Below are 17,679 nucleotides of genomic sequence, written 5' to 3'. Positions count from 1 at the left end.
AAGCAAAAGTGTTGATGCTTGTTCTACTTGTAACATTGTTAGCTTATTGATCTAATAGTTACGCTTGTTTGTTTGTCTTCCAATACTCGTGCACAATTGTACAAATGCTATCATTTCTATCCGTCCTTTATTCTAAACTGTCTAACTATATGGACGAATCCTCGTCACACCAAACATGCTCGGCCTTTCAGCCGTGGACGCGTTATAATGTGACAGTCAATTCCACTATTCGTTGGTAGAGAGTAGCCAAGAGTTGGCGGTGGGTAATGATGACTAGCTGCCTTCCCTCTAATCTTGCACTGTAAAATTAAAGACGGCTACCGCAGATAGCCCTCGTGTAGCTTTGCGCGAAATTCAAAACAAACCAAACCAAAACCATATGGAAACCAGATAGTTATCAGCACCACACATAACCATCACCACATATAGGTGTAACTTGTCTCACCAAAAAGTTGGATTTAATCATTAATCTTTGAAACGCACACTCACTGTCCCGAAAATCAGAACTCGAAATTTTCTTTTTATGCAGCGACACAAATTCTGAACCAGGATATCCACAGTCATTCTCACCAATAAACCATATTCGACCCAAGTCAAAAGGATTATTGCATTGTTAGATTGAATAAAAATAAAATGTTTGCGTATGAAATGGCAATAAAAGTAAGTGAAAATAAGCTTATTAAGGTTAATAACTGAATAAACATTCGATGTCGATCATATCCAGTGTATTTTCCATATCATAACTTTAAATAAGTTACATTTTGAAAGACGCAAGATCGTGCTTTCTGGATACCTCAAATGTTTATTCCCTAAGGTTGTTTATGTAATTGTTAAACACAAAGTTACATAATGGTCTATTTGTTCGCTTTCCAAGGTGGGTATCGAAATTTAATTTGTAGCATTATAAGCCCTTGAACTTACATCTTAGTTACTGAGAGGACACCTTTAATTTAAGTTTAACACAAATTTAAAAGTAACATTGCGACCTTCAATTAAACTGAATGCAACCGCAAATGCGTCAAACTAACGTGGAACAGAATGTCTTCTCTATCGCATAAATTATAAACTCAACAATGACACAGTAATAAAAAAAGACCTTGGGTTAATGTGAATGTATATTGTTACGATGTGTTACCGTGACGTATAATACGTAAAAAAACAAGTAAATAACAACTTTGTAATTTTATAGATATATATTATAAAGTGAAAACACAAAATTAAAATATTAACTTACATACGATAATTTATAAAGAAGTACAATACAAAAACAATCAATCTTTCTTAGTAGATCCATGCAAGAAATGTCTCTCCAACTCAATCACTTCAAACATTGTATGTCGAAATTTAGCTTCACGTTGTACATTCAAAGTTGAAATTCACGCTCGATGGTCAGTTACAAAGTTCACTGTTCCAATGTCAATTACACTAAAACTTGTGATTATTTTCAAAAACGATCTTCAACAGAGAATCTGTTTGTTTATTTTTGAATTTCGTGCAAAGCTACACGAGGGCTATCTGCGTCCCGACAGAGAAGCTACAAAAGTTAAGACTAAACCTCAAACTTACTAACTCTGTAGTCATTATATCATCGCCCCCACGGAATTACGAATTAAATGACGAGAATATTTGTTTGATCGGATGGGAATTCGAACCCATGATCCTCAAATTGCGAGTCAAGCCATCTATACAGGTCAGGCCCCATTTTAACAAATTTGATTGAGAAGACAAGGTTCCTGGTTCACGAGTTCGTCTGAATGTTGAGTAAATAATAATACTCAGTTTATTTTTTTAGTTCGTTTGTGTTTAAGCACAAGATGTTTTCTGTGCTGTGCCTATCACGAGTATTGAAAGCCGATTTTTAACGCTCAAAGTCTTCAGACATACCAACGTGTCACTGGGAGTTCTGAATACTTCGCATTAAAATGAACAATTGATACTGCAGGAGTAATACTTGACCCGGCATGGCTAGGTGGTTAAGGCGATCGACTCGTAATTAGAGGGTTGCGGGTTCGAATCTCCGTCGCGCCAAATATGCTCGCCCCTTCAGACGTGGGGGCGTTATAACGTTACGACCATTCCCATTATTTGTTGGTAAAAGAGTAGCCCAAAAGTTGGTGGTGGGTGGTGATGAGTAGCTTCCTTCTCTCTATTCTTGCACTACTAAATTAGGGACGGTTAGCGTAAATATCCTTCATGAAATCCTTGCACGAAATTAAAAAAACAAACAAACAAACAAATTATTAGTACTTACCTAATTCCGATTTATAAATGATTCCAATAAAATTGTTCGAGGTTACACTTCACCAGTTTAATCTGGCTCATAACATTATTATTATTCATGCTATTTATCATACGAATACTATCTGGACCGTGACTACATTTTTCGTATCCTTGACAGTTTGGTGATTCGAAACCCATTGCTATCACGAGACCTAGCATGTCTAGCGCGGGCGAGCTCATAGATGAACTTATTTGATCATTTTGTTGGTTAATTGTAATAAAAAGATCTAAGAAACTACAGCAGGTTCACAACAATTTTCATGAGAAAATGTAACTAAAATCATTAAAGGTTCGGGTATTTTCGAAAGCCAGTGTTAAAATTAGGATTTGAAATCGTATTTGAACAGATCTCGTTGAACGTGTTCTAAAACATATAGTTTTACAAATTTTTCTGTCACCTAATAAGAAATATAACAAATTACGAACAGTTTTAGGTAGCCACTTTTTGTCCACCCCTGTATATAAAAATATTAATATGAATAAGAGGTTCTCATTCATGTAAATGTTATTTGGAAGAGTCAATAACGTGTGATCTGGCTGATTCTGTTATATCACACCTTTTAAGGTTTGTCTAAGTTTCGGCGGCAAATTATAATCTGCTTCGAATGTCCAAGAGGATGTTTTACAATAATACTTCTTTCAACTACAGCAATTAGTGACAATATAAAACTATGAGTCGTTAACCTGAATACTATACTACTAAAAGTGTCTTAACTTTTTTAGGAACTTCTGACACTTGACATCAGATTTGCTTAGTACAAGTATCTGAAATAAAAACATGGCTTTTAATACTACTAGCTCTTTGAATGGTGAAATTTCTTGACAAATACTATTCCACGAATAAAGTAATCGTGCATTAAACTTCTCTAATTAACAAGCTATAACTTGATAGTTAACAACATCACCATTCATAAATACATAAAGTACAATCATTAACTGTATGTTTGAAACAAAGTACAATTACAATTTCGATTGACAAATGAATGTTTTTTTTTCTTTTCTCATATATTAACACTACTTTGTCCAACAAAAAAGTCGTTTTCTTGAGTTTTTCTTCCTTGACAAAAAGTATTAAAATAGGGCAAAATTTCGTTTTTTAGCATAAGTTGTACCTTTGTAAGTTGACGTGAATTGTCTTCTTGTAGGCGGTCGAGGGAATCCATTGATAGCAGTTTTGCCGTTTGTGACACTTGAAATATGATATCGACAAGAAGCTCGGGGTTTTCATTTGGCTGTTCTCTCGCCATTGTTTCTCCAAAGATTATTAAGATAAATGGACTTTTGTTTGGAGCGCTTTTTTTCTAGATCCTTCTCTCTTGTACTATAGATCAATCATTTTCATTAGCTTGTGCCTCCATCCCTTCTGTTATTGGAAATTCAACCTCTGGGGAGGGTTGGAGGATAATTTCCTGTAGTACACAAGAAATTCCTGATCATGTATTTTAAAAATGTTTGAAGCAAGTCTAATCTCACATTTGTGTTTCTTCAGAAAGTTTGTTCCCAGTATGCATTCTTTCCCAATTTCTATCACCCAAAATTAACATGTTCAGCAGCGAAGCTTCCAATTTTTCTCTCGTTGAAACTTTTTGATAACTTGCTGTTCACACCAACCTATCTTCATGCTTCAGTTTAGAGGCAATATCCTGTTATTCATTACCAAATCAAGTCAATCAGTTGTAGCAGAAGAACGGGAGTCGACCAGCAAGTTGCATGCATCCTGTAAATTAACTCATTGACTAGTGGACTGGTGTTTTTAAGTAACACTCTCCTTATTTCAGTCAGTGCGGATATAGTATTCTCTTTCTTCGTGATTTTATTCACTTTCGTTTATATTTATCTCTTAATTTATGGTAGTATCGCAAATTTAATGACAATCATTTCCACATTTATAACAATTTCCTTTGATGTCATACTTTGGGAAACGTTTTCATCTCCAAAATGCTTTTGTTTACATTTACTGACAATATACACTTTTACATTGAAATTGAAACACTATGTTCTGTGGTTTACTTCTTTCATTCTACAATAATAGCTGTCCAATTAATCTTTTGCCTTCTTCTGTACTTCTCCTAGAGATAGTTCATGTTTCCTCATTATTTTAGTTGGCGATCACATAAAACCTGGTTGGTGAGTTTAGTTATTTATCTGCAATTTTAATAGATTTGAGTTCCATTACCAGTTAGTCGGCTTTTTAAAAAGATGTACGTCGTATAAAACTACTTCGCATGTTTTCTTCTGCATTAAATATGGTTTTGCACTTTGTTTATACTGTGATTATAAGCGTTCTTTAACGCCACCTACTGCTACTAATATGTAGATGTATCTGATCAGCAGAATCGCCTTCTGACACATGTTATACTTCCTAGTAAACAGACTTGTTAGTGGTGATAGCATATATTTATAACACTGATTAATAGATTACAAAGTGTGGACAAGTTGTTTTAATCTCTTAAGGTTTAAATTTTTTTCGTTCATATATTGTATATTTTGATTTTGTCATGGTCAGGTGGTTAAGGTGCTCGACTCGCAACTTGCAGTTCACGGGTTAAACTCACCGTCCTACCAAACATCTCGCATTTTCAGCCATGAGAACATTATAATATTATAATCCTAATATTCATTGGTAAAAGAGTTGCCCAAAAGTTGGCGGTACGAGGTGATGACTAGTTGCCTTCCCTCTAGCCTTTCACTGTTAAATTAGGAACGGCTAGCGCATATAGCATACGTCTAGTTTTGTGCGAAATTCCAAACATACCAAAATATTTTTTTTTTGCATTGAATTATGCTATTTAAATCTGGCATACACATGTTGGGAATCTAGTTCATTTTAGGCATAGTAAATAATTTTGTTTGTGTTTTAGCACATAAAATAGTTACAAAACTTTTGGCAAATACTCAATATAATCCAAATAAAACTGTTATAATTGATCTTGAAACAGTTAGTACTTGATGAAACTTCATAATTACAGAATTGAGGAAACCAAGCCAATTGCATGCTTCACAAACACATCATGTATTAAGACCATTGCTTCGCCGGTAAATGCATCATCAGATCCAGTAGACTGATACATCATATCACACTGAAACTAACCCTATACCATTTATCATTCGAATAACTTTGAAACTAAATTTTGTGTTTAGTTTTAGCCTCACAAGTCAAACCTCTGAGAAGACACCTCGATAGACCAAACATGCGTTTCCTTTGAAGGGCAGCATCAATTGTTTCATCTAGCTAGTATAGAGGGCATATTTTAGTATTAAAAAATACTTTGCCAAGTAGGCATACGTCATAATCTTGAACAAAACATATTACAGGAGTTATTTCAAATAAAAACCTTATTAGTAGGTACTTTTACACTTTGCTTTACTTTCAGAATCTAGTATTGTCTTTTACGGGTTTGAAAAACCACTATATGAAATGAGCATATGAAAATAACCGAACTGTATTTTGACATTGTTTGACTTTGTATAAGTAGTTTAATATCACAATAACTTGATCACATTTGGGGACGATGTGCAAACTTTTCGTACATTTAGATTATAAAGGTGTTTTAGGTCAGCTATTTAAAATTTGTACTTAATACCCTTGGAAAACAAATTAATATGCACCACATAGGGAGCCAGGGCTATTCCTTTACAAGTAGTACTTCAGCCATAGTAAGCAAAGTTCAGCATTTTGTAAATATGATAATCCATAAAAAACACAAAAAACATGTATAACAAAAGCCATTCATCTATGTATCAGGCAACAGTACACAACATAAGAAAAATATCTCCATCTTCAAAAGTTAAATAAGTAATACATACACAAGTTACTTCCATGAGATATTTGTAAAACCACTGTATACCTTAAACAGCTGCAACATGAAATCGATATTCATTCCATTTCATACTAAAATACATTGTCAAATCAACAGAAGGATCATTTATCATTTAATCTCGGATCAAAATGTTAAAAAAAATTACTGGGAAATTCATTACCCTCAAACACTAGGTAGCTTATTGAACGGATGTAAGAAGTATATGTGTGATTTAGATATTACAAATCCTTCTGCAGTGAAATCTATACCAAGGCGGCTAGTGCGAAGAAAAATCAATCGTAAAACAGATCATGATAAAACGTGGTGACTGGTCTATAAAGGAATGTGTGGTTCCCAAACCCATTTCTATATAATATGCTCATCATCTCTACAGTAGATTTTACGTGAAAATAAATAATTGCAAACGGCCATTTATGCTGACTTTCAGTCTTTATTTTTGTGATATTGCATAACCTGGCGTTATTCTAACTAACAGATGGTTCATAAAACTACACTCACATTCCAGTATCCGAAAGAGTAACTGATGATAGTGCTGTCGTTATCGTTACTTGGCTGTCATCACCTGGTGATTTCATTATATAATGTTTTAACAGATATGTGTATATAGACTAATTTGTGTATAGTTAAGAGTGTACGTAAACATAAAATCTACACCAAATTTTAAGGTAAAAAAAGTGGCTTTAATAATGAGCGCAGCTTAGTTGTTTTGGTTTTTGAATTTCGCACAAAGCTACTCGAGGGCTATCTGTGCTAGCCGTCCCTAATTTAGCAGTGTAAGACTAGAGGGAAGGCAGCTAGTCATCACCACCCACCGCCAACTCTTGGGCTACTCTTTTACCAACGAATAGTGGGATTGACCGTAACATTATAACGCCCCCACGGCTGAAAGGGCGAGCATGTTTGGCGCGACCAGGATGCGAACCTGCAACCCTCAGATTACGAGGCGCACGCCTTAACACGCTTGGCCATGCCGGGCCAAAAATGTCATATTTGCACAGAATGTTAACGTTGTTGTTTGTTTTTTTTTAATTAAGCACAAATCTACACAATGGGCTATCTGTGCTCTGCCCATTACGGGTATCGAAACCCGGTTTTTAGCGTTGCAGACATACTGCTGAGCCACTGGGGAGCAGCAGCTTAGTACTAAGTATAGATCACAATGAGAGAAAAAAAACAACTCATCTTGTGGTGTGATTGTTGAAAAATACGTTTAGTTTATTTCAAAACTGATGTTTATAAGTTTGTTATTCTACAACGCAAAAGAAAGATAAATTGCACCCTACCAAGCTAAACATAAGGTTAGCTTGATGTTTTCTTTAGCGTTAGTAAACTATTGGGTTGAGGAATAATTCGTGAGCGTTTTTTCAAGTTAAAAAAAATATTCATAAATGAAACGCTTTCGCAAAATATTTCATGTCATTTGGTAGATAATTTTTTGCTCTAATAGATGGTGTGTTTGATTTTATATGTCTTTAATTTTTGTTTTCATTTTCAGCTCATTAAATGGAATGTCAAGTGGACAAAATCGAGCATTTTCGACACCATCTGCTTTTCGCATTTAATTTCTTGCAATTTCGTTCTTGTGGAATTACAGTGCTAGAAACCAAGTTGCAGTATCTTTTGTGAGCAGAGCAGAGATGGACTGCTGTGTGTAGCTTTGGGCTTAACATCAAAACAAACAATTATTTCCATATCTGTTACTTGAGCTACAGTTTAGGTCACAGAATTTATCAATGAACATTTTAATTTGTTTTAATGTTGAAGTTTACTTCTGAAACAGTCAAATAATGTGGAATTTATTGTTGCTTCCATTATATAAACCTATTGAAGAAAATATACAATTCTCTCTTTATTGTATAACGCTCTAAAACTGTAAATGCGACCAAACAGAAGTGAGAAAGCTGTAAAACATATAAAGAGAAGCTATCTGTATATTTTTCAGTGGGTATCAAAAGCAATATGATCTACACTATTTACAACATTCAGTATTCTGATAATAGTTAGAGGTTTTTTTAAACCAATGATACACTTACTCTGAACAGTAAATGGAAAAGTACTTGCACCCTACATGACCAAAAATTTAGATAAAGTATAGAAATAAGCAACATTATTAAATCAAAGTCCTTTATTCCATTTTTAATAGGGTGTTGGTATATCTATAGTATCAATCATAGCTACAAAAACATTGAGTATAGAATCTATGTTGTTTACTTTTTAGTGCCAATAATAATAATGTTTTACCAATGAAAAAGCATTGGTATTTGCAAAGTGTTCGGCAGCATGATAACAAAAGACTTTTATCCATCACATGCAAACAATGATTCATCATTCCACATGGCGCATTTCGGGTATTCAATACATAAAACTAAATGTTCCAGGAAATATATTAATTGATATTTGCATTATGGTTTAAAACCCGTGGCTGTGATCAGTAGTTCTTTCATGTAAATTTTAACATTTGAGTTCCCTCAAATTGTAGATTAGACGAATTCAATCCCAATATGTTTGTTGCCTTTATGGATGATGAAGTTATTACCAGATACGGTATTTACTGTTTACCACATTAAGTTTTTATCTATTCTAATCCATCAATAAGTATGTCCTGCATCTCACGGTTTCGAAACAATAATAAATTAGTCTTTTATTGTCCGAGGACATTAACTGCTGTTCCAACGTACCATAATATAATGTTCAAGGACAACAAGGGACCTGTTGGTCCCTCTTAGCTGTCCCATTCTCTACGTCAAACTAAAACTATTAAATAAGTAAAATTAACAAAATTAAAACCGGCTCTTATTCATATGTCTATCAAGCTTCCCTTTAAACGCACTCAAATTTACTGCTTCCTCAACATCCGAAGTTACCCCATTTCATAGGAGTTCCACCTTATCTGCGAAATAAAATTGTCTTACCTAAAGACGATTTCTACCTTGCCTAGATACGTGTGCATTATCTGGTTTTATAATTCTCACTGTTAAGTTTGAAAAAGATTGATGTGTCAATATTATCAATTTCTTTTACAATTTTAAACACTTCAATCAGACCCCAACTAATTTTTCTTTCTTTCGAGAGAAAAACATTTAAATATTTTTATCTCTCCTTGCATGATAACCCCTCCATCTCGGGTATCATTTTAATGACCCTTCTCTAAGCCATTTCTAACAATTCAATGTATTTTGAGGTAAGGAGTCCAAGATTGAACACAATATTCCAAATGTGGTTTAATTAGAGACCTATACAATGAAATTATAATCCCTTTAGGCTTGTATTCAATATTATAGATACAAATAGAAATTCTATTTGACTTACCACTAGCAACAGTACACTGCTTGGATGGGTTAGGAGAATGATCAACCATTACATGAAGATCTCTTTATTGTATGACACTTTTATTAAAGTTATTCCCATCCAAATTATACTTATAATTCAAATATTTATAACCCATCTGCCATTTATTTGCCCAATTCATTAAATAATCTAAATACTTTTGTAAAGCAGCAGCACCCCCTTTACAGCCAGCAACACCCAAGACTTTGATATCATCAGCAAATTTAAGTAATTTATTAACCATTCCTTCATCTATGTCACTAATGTAAATCAAAAAGAGCAATGGTCCTAGGACTGAACCCCTGTGATACACCATTTGCAACATTAATTCAGTTTTAATAAGCTTCATTTATAATAAGTCTTATTTTCTTCCATCAATCCACTCTTCTATCCAATTAATTAGCTTTATTCACCATAACTATAGAGATAAGTTTCTTTAGAAGCTTATATGTGATGTTTTGTCAAATGTTTTCTGAAAACCCAGATACACCAAGTCTGCACCCTTTTCCTCAGCTACATACGCAGTAACATTTTCAAAGCATGTCAAAAGATTTGAAAGGCAAGATTTCTCTTTAGTGAATTATGTTGGCAATCCCGTAGAATTCTAAACGTTGTTAAAGAACTTTGCAAAGTATCTTTTATCCGACTTTCTACAACTCTCTCAACAACTGATGTAAGACTAATAGTCTTATAATTACTAGGATAACTTATTTTACCTCCCTTGAAGATCCGAGTAGCGTTAGCTAATTTTCAATCCACTATTTAAGAACATACAAAAATTGTGGCAAGTGGCTCACATATTCAATCCAAGGCTTCCAACATAGATACTGGTACCAAATAACCATTCCAAGTGCTATCTTGATCAGAAGCGAAATTCTTTATCTGTTGCACACACTTATAATCCACACGCTTCTTTGCAATGTCGGACTAATATGCAATTACAGGATGAGAGAGATGACTTGATGTATGACTGTGCTAGCCAAATATGTTTAATAATGGGGTATGCAATTAGAGAGGAAGTTATCAACAGCATGGTTTATAGCATGCATAAAAGATGCAAATTTGCGTACATGTAGTTTAAAAGGAATTTTGATTCAGGCTAACAAAGAGTTATGGCTGTAGATAATTCAGTTAACCTAACCGTTTCTGGATTACAAAGTTTCATTTATACCCTTTCATTATTTTCTTCTCACACTGGCTATTTTAAACCAAATTACATTAAATTTAGTACAAACCTACTTAACAGTATCTAATTTTTTCTTATAATTAACATAATTAGATTTCACATTTTTATCATTTTTAGGTTGAGAAATGTTCAAACTTTTGTTGGAAAACGGTGATTTGAATTGCTTCCTTTCTTTATAGAATAAGAATTATTGTTGGTCAGAAAGTTATATTTTATACATTGAATTAACTTAAACTTCGTTAATATTTCTTAAAATATTTATTTTGACATGGTATTTTCGTGATCACAGTAATCATCACTTTTATCTATACAATAAAAAATAAAACAACAGAAAAGCGAAAGATTTATTACTGACTTTTGAACTGACTCGTAACATTTGCATCAAGTCAGACTAGGAAACTATTTTTTACTAACAATATTATTGGTATAAATCAATTTATACTTAAAGGAACTAGCAATTCTTTCCATTATTTTAATCCACTATATAGCAAGAAATATTCAATAAATAAGGGTTTGAGTCACATTTGATCATTGGAATATTTTTCTAAAGCCTACTATAAATACAAATTATGATGATATCTAATAAATATTACAATCCCAAGTAAACCTATCTTTCTCGTACAGTAGAAATATTATAACACTGATACTCTAAGGAACTGTGTGGAAGTTATTTTAGTAAACATACGTAACATATATCTATGCTATGCATTGTGAATTTTGACCAACCAAATCAGCCATCTGGTTCTATGAACAATCTACTGTATTGGTGACTGCTTTCAATACTGATTATTTGCACAATCCACTTTTAGAGGCTTTAGGTGATCCGGAAGTTGAAAGTTCTTTCTTGTATGCGAAACTATTACTCCGACGCTATTTGTTCAAATATTTTGTGTTACTTCTACCTTTTTTACAATAGTGACAACATTACATCCAGTAACTGAATAGCTTAATGTCCATACTTACACATTAGAACTGGTAAAGAACTCTTAACTCAGCAGAGTATTTCTCGTATCAGTTTTGTCAAAATACAACAAAAAACTTATTTAAACTGCATCCATGGTACACTATAAAATACCATTTGCTCGTTGTGGGAATTACCAATTCATTTTAAATGCACTTTGGACCAGGCTATCATTGTGTTATTTAGAAGATAAATCTTAAGTAATCTCACAAAGATGAAAACGTAATCGAATAAAATTAAATGATTTTTTAAGAGTTGTTATTGATCGTGCCGGGTTATAAGTATCTATGTTATGTCGCGCCAGTCGTATCGACCAGTACCAATAGATAATTGTGTAGAGTGGACGAAAACCAATTGTGGAATTGGTAGTCTTAGAACCAGTAACTACCCACCCAAGTTCTACTTGCATGGAACTATTCTTCAAACACCCACTTCTACAAAATTTTTAGATTTGACCTACAACTCTAAATTAATATGAGTGAAGCACATAAACGAGGTCCGAACTAGACTCAGTAAGCATACAAACTCTGCGAGGAGTCTGACAGTTAGAAACATTAAAATATTAGAATGAACCTGTAAAAGATTTGTGGTAGTTTTCACGTCCTTCACTTGAATTTTTCTTACTCTATTATTTTTACATGCAATATTTTAGCCACACTTTGTTGCTGGCATTATTTGTTACATTGTTAAATCTGGTCACGTGGTGAGAATATTTGACTCACTCCAAGTGTCGCGGGTACAAATCCCATCCAACCAAACATGCATGGCCTTTCAGCAGTGGGGGCGATATAATGTTACGGTTAATCCATTAATTCGTTGATAAAAAGAGTAGGCAAGAGTTAGCGATGACTAACTGCTTTCTTTGTAGTCTTTCACTGCTAAATTAGGGGCGGCTAGTGCAGATAGCCCCTATATAGTTTTACACGAAATTCAAACCAAATGGATAAATCCTGGTTTGTCTTTAAATCAAGCAGTCAGACAAAGAAACTAACGTAGACATAACTGTAATAAAACTACAAGTAAATAATAAAGTAATGGTGCTCATAATGGTATACAGAGTATAAAACAGTTTGGAAGTACACGTTGAAACAAACTCGCATAACTGAGGAATAAAACTCGTAGTAAGAAAAAGTAAGCAACTAATCGATGTTTATAGCAGTCTATGAAACGAACTGAAGGTGAATTATTGTAAAGTAAAATAAATTTACAATTTTAATGGAGGCAGATTTAGCTGAATATGTAGAAACATCTGCATACGTATTCATAAAATGATAAGCATATAGATTTGAACGTACTGAACATGTGCATTTTGAACCTACACAAGTTCCATAGAAATTGCAATTAGGAAATTACATGTGGATCAGTGTGAAATACTTTGCAAATAAAAGTTTAAATCGAAGCTAGTTATCACGTAATATCAACGACATTGTGCCATCATACAGAAAATTCGTTGTATTAAAATATTTGATTGAACAAAATAGAGGTAAGGCGATTCTGTATAGAAATCCAATACAGAATCCTCGGACATGGGCTTTTCTAACGTCATGAGAAATTTGCTAAAAAATTTCTTGACAGACAAACGCAAGCATATTATTTATATAAGTACACTACATATAAAGGACTAGTAACAGAATACGCATGCCTAGTATGAATACTTTTCTTTTTTTACACTCAAATACGTAAAACAAATTATAAAGCATAAGAATCCACTACTCCCAACAGCTTCTAGAGCATTCAATACTACACGTCTCGTTTCTTTTTTATATACTTTTTTTTATAGCAGTTACGTGACATGGTGCTACATACTTCGTTACATCAATTTCAAAACTGGTTGCGATGTGCAAAACTGTTGCACAATCCAAACTCGAAGATGATAAAAAGACAGCACAGTTAATTTTGGTTTGTTTCGAATTTCGCGCAAAGCTACACGAGGGCTATCTGCGCTATCCGCTCCTAATTTAGTAGTATAATAGTAGAGGGAAGGCAGATAATCACCACCCACCCCAAACTTTTGGGCTACTCTTTTTACCAACGAATAGTAGGATTGATCAACATTATAACGCCTGCACGGCTGAAAGGGAGATAATGTTTGGTATGACGGGATTCGAACCCGTGACTCTCGAATTACGAGTCGAGTACCTTAACCACCTGGCATTGGTAAGGATAGGAATAGTAGTATGTAATAGGACTGCAGTGATACAAATTATTTTCCTGAATAACTCAAAATACAATAGACCTAACTCCTAACCCGAATAGATATACAAGGTTGCTGTAAATAACAGAATGTTTCATTTCAAAATGAAATAATTTCTTAATTTCCGTTGCTCACTTAACATTATATAATATTGTACAAGTAGTATCTGTATTGAATTTATTGGAATTCTTAATACACACACACACACAATTGACTAGAAAGAATGATAAATATAAGATAAATTTACTCGTCAATAAAGTCTTACAAGAATTGTAAATTAACAATTGTGGACTTAAAAAAAAGCATTAGTATGTTGGCCCTATATTAGTGTTTTTGAGTTTTTCTTAAATATGGTCCTCGTGGATGGAACTCTCATTTGAGATATCAAAAGACATGTCTGCGACACTACTTTTTATATATTTTTTTCCCATTTAATCAACCAAACTCTCCATATCTCTCACATGGTATGTTTAGAAAACTACTATTAACACTCACGTCATGTATAACATTCATTTTACACACTTTTGAAATATGGAAACTAATAAATTATTGTGGAGATTTGGTTGTTCCCGCATCCTGTACAATTATTATTATTATTATTATTATTATTATAAGCATCTCATTTAAATTATTACTTTTTTTTAATATATTATGGTATCAAAATATAAGGCAATTTTGATTTTGCGAAAGTGTTACAGGGAAAATGTTAGAACTATGAAATAATGCAACTATGAATTACGAATGTTGTATGCGACTCAATGTCGCAAAACAATCAAACATTTCAAAGATTCGAAAAAATAAAAATTCGCATAAGTATCTAAACGTTTTAGAGAAGTAACACTTTGAAACTAACATTTATTTCACAATAATACTAGAGTTCATTCCAAATATGTTCAATTTTTATTATAACAAAAAACTTCTAAAACTTAAAAAGTTAAAACATCCTATACGCAACGCATTTTAAATAGCGTGTTCCATCAACAGAATCGTCAGTGAGTTTCCAGAAGAAAGGCTGCATAGCTCAAAACTATTGCAGATTACAGTTAATACTTTTCAGATAAAACTATCTTCATTCAACGAAATGAGAGTGATGGTAGACGTTTATCGACAGCAAAATTTCCAACATATTCGCGGTCAAATGTCTACATAAAACAAAGTCATTTTTAAAATTTAACACCGATCTCCTTTGGTCTTACTTTTTTTTACAACCAACTTTTACATTTGGTACTATAATTCTAACCGCCGCATATCGGCTCACAGTTTGTACTTTAAATAAAAGTATTAACGTTTACCTCATACATCCATCATCTCTTGATTGATTTGAAAGCTAGATACAGTTATGAGCTCAAGAGTTCAGACCTCTTCGATTGATATATTCAACCACGCCCAACGTCTAAAATTAATTTAGTCTAATCCTGCCTAAGAGAGTAGTCTCAGATTCTGGTAAGTTGTAAAATCGAAACGAGTATACGCGCGTCCCAGGCGTGGTATTGGTAAGCTCACAAAAATATCTTATTATAAGTCTTAAATTAATTTACTTTTATTCTCCCTATAATAAAGTGCCATGCCTATTGAGGTTCCATTACATATTCTTTTACAACGTCTAGAAAAACAAGAAAAATGACGTGCATTAAACTTCAGTCTGATGATTCAACTCTAGTATCCCAGCCTTTAAACCAAATTAAAATTATTAAATAAATTAATTAAAGCCAGCCCTTATCATTCCTGTATCTATCGAATTTTCTTTTAAACACACTCGAATATATTACCTCCACATCAGGGCAACCCATTCCATAGGCCAGCCACCCTATTTTAAAAATAAAACTTATCTGAAGACAGGTTCTACCTTGTTTAAATCTATATTTGTGTCCTCTAGTTTTATAACTTTCGCTGTTAAGTATGAAAATGCTGATGCATCAGCATTATTAATTCCTTTTACCATCTTAAATGCTTCAATTAGAGTCCCTTCAACTTTTTACAAGAGGAAACAATGTTACTCTCTCCTCATATAAAAAAGTAACTTTCCAAGAAGTCAATGTCATTCCTATGATAAGGAGCCCAAGACTGAACACATTACTCCAAATATGCCTTAACCAGTCATCTATATAATGAAACTATAACCTCTCTAGGATTGTATTAAATATTTCTGTAGTTACAACCTAAAATCCTATTTGCCCTACCACTAGCAACAGCACTCTGCTTGAATGGCTTAAAAGAATGATCAACCTTTACACCAATATCTTTTTCTTTCATGACACTGTAAAGGTTATTCTCATCCCAATTATAGTTGTAATTCAAATTATGATAACCCATATGCAATCTCTTACATTTATCCTAATTACAAACCATTTGCTATTTAATTGTCACACTCGATAAATGATATAAATCCTTTTATAAAACAGTGACATCCTCTTCACAGCCAGAACACCCAGGACCTTGATAACAAGCATTTTAAGTAATTCATTGACCATTCCTTCATCTATCATTAATGTAAATCAAAAAGAGTAATGCTCCTAAAACAGAGTCCCAACATACACTACTCACAACATTAATCCAATCTGTTTGAACTCCATTTTAACAGCCCCCTACTTTCTTCCATCAAGCTATTTCTCTATCAAATTTGTTAGCTTATACTCACATCTATAGAAACAAGTTCCTTTACAAGTCTCTTAGGTGGCACTTTGTCAAAAGCTTTATGAAAATCCAGATTTTACCTTCATCTACACATGGAGTAACATTTTCAAAGCATGTCAAAAGATTTGTAAGACAAGATTTTCCCTTAGTAAAGCCATGTTGAGTATCTAAAAATTCTAAACTTTGTTAAATAAATTTGCAAAATATATTTTCAGACTTTTATAAACTTCCAAGTTTTATTTTAACAAGCTCCAAATCTATGCAATTGTCTTTTTCAATTTTGTTTTCAACTTCAATTGTTTCAGATAAGGAATATCATTAAGTCTTCACTAATAGAAACTGAAGAAAAAACAGGATTTAACAATCTAGCCATTTCATAATCATCAGATAAGCTTCCTTTGTCATCCTTCAAGGATCCTACATCCATCCTAACATTTTGTTTACATCTAATATACTTCAGTTCTGTTACTTGTTTTTTGTTTTCAGCCACTTTTTTCATATATCATTTTATATGCCCTAATTTTCTGTTTGACAACAATTGCTACATTTTATGTAATCTTAATCTTCCATAATAGCAGTCAATTTACATTTCTTATATTTATATTTTTTTAATTTTTTACCTTTTAAGCCATCCTGGATTTTTATTTGCAGCTATCATTTCTCTTTAAAGATTTTCCATATTTGTTCAGTTTCTCCAAGTCACTCAGCTGCCCACTTTACAACAGGTACTTCTTGTTGCATAACTTTAAAAACTTGGTTTTAATATTTGGAATCAATACATCATTTTGAATTTTTCATATACAGCAAAACATACTTAATACACCAATGACCGCTCTGGTGTTTCCCAATTTCCTCCCCTTTCAACCACTTGCATACGAGAATTTAATAAATCTAGAATAGCATAAATTTTTAATAAGTTTCTTAACAAGTTGAAGTTTCCAGAATCCTTTCTCCCCCATGGTTAAAATAATTTCAGACATGATTGAAAAATGCTAATCACCTATAATTATGACTTTATTAACAGCTGAAAACTTAATCTCACTGTAAAGTTTCTAATTTCATCAGTTCATCTGATGGTTTGTAACAAATTCCTAGTAAGAGCTTTTTACCATTCACATCCATTAACAGAAACTCAAATATTCTCAAGTTCAACAGGATGAAACTCACTTTACATATACATCTACCCTTCCCTTTCTACTACTTTGTCTATTAAATGACTTATAACTATGCATTTCAAAGAAATTTGTCCTCAAAATTATTTACATTTAAATAAGTT

At 33.0% G+C, this 17,679-nt stretch overlaps 1 long non-coding RNA gene across 1 annotated transcript in view; it reads left to right on the top strand.

Moving 5' to 3' along the window:
- Positions 1-8,765, top strand: part of LOC143252791 (uncharacterized) — a 34,118-nt gene extending 25,353 nt beyond the window's left edge. Inside the window, exon 4 of the long non-coding RNA XR_013029141.1 lies at positions 7,597-8,765. This is a non-coding gene — a long non-coding RNA (uncharacterized LOC143252791). The remainder of the gene's footprint in view (positions 1-7,596) is intronic.
- Positions 8,766-17,679: the final 8,914 nt, after the last annotated feature.

The sequence above is a fragment of the Tachypleus tridentatus genome, chromosome 6 (assembly GCF_004210375.1).
Source record: "Tachypleus tridentatus isolate NWPU-2018 chromosome 6, ASM421037v1, whole genome shotgun sequence".
Lineage (NCBI taxonomy): Eukaryota > Metazoa > Arthropoda > Merostomata > Xiphosura > Limulidae > Tachypleus > Tachypleus tridentatus.
Note: the sequence above shows the minus strand (reverse complement) of the source record. Positions and strands in the feature narration are given on the sequence as shown.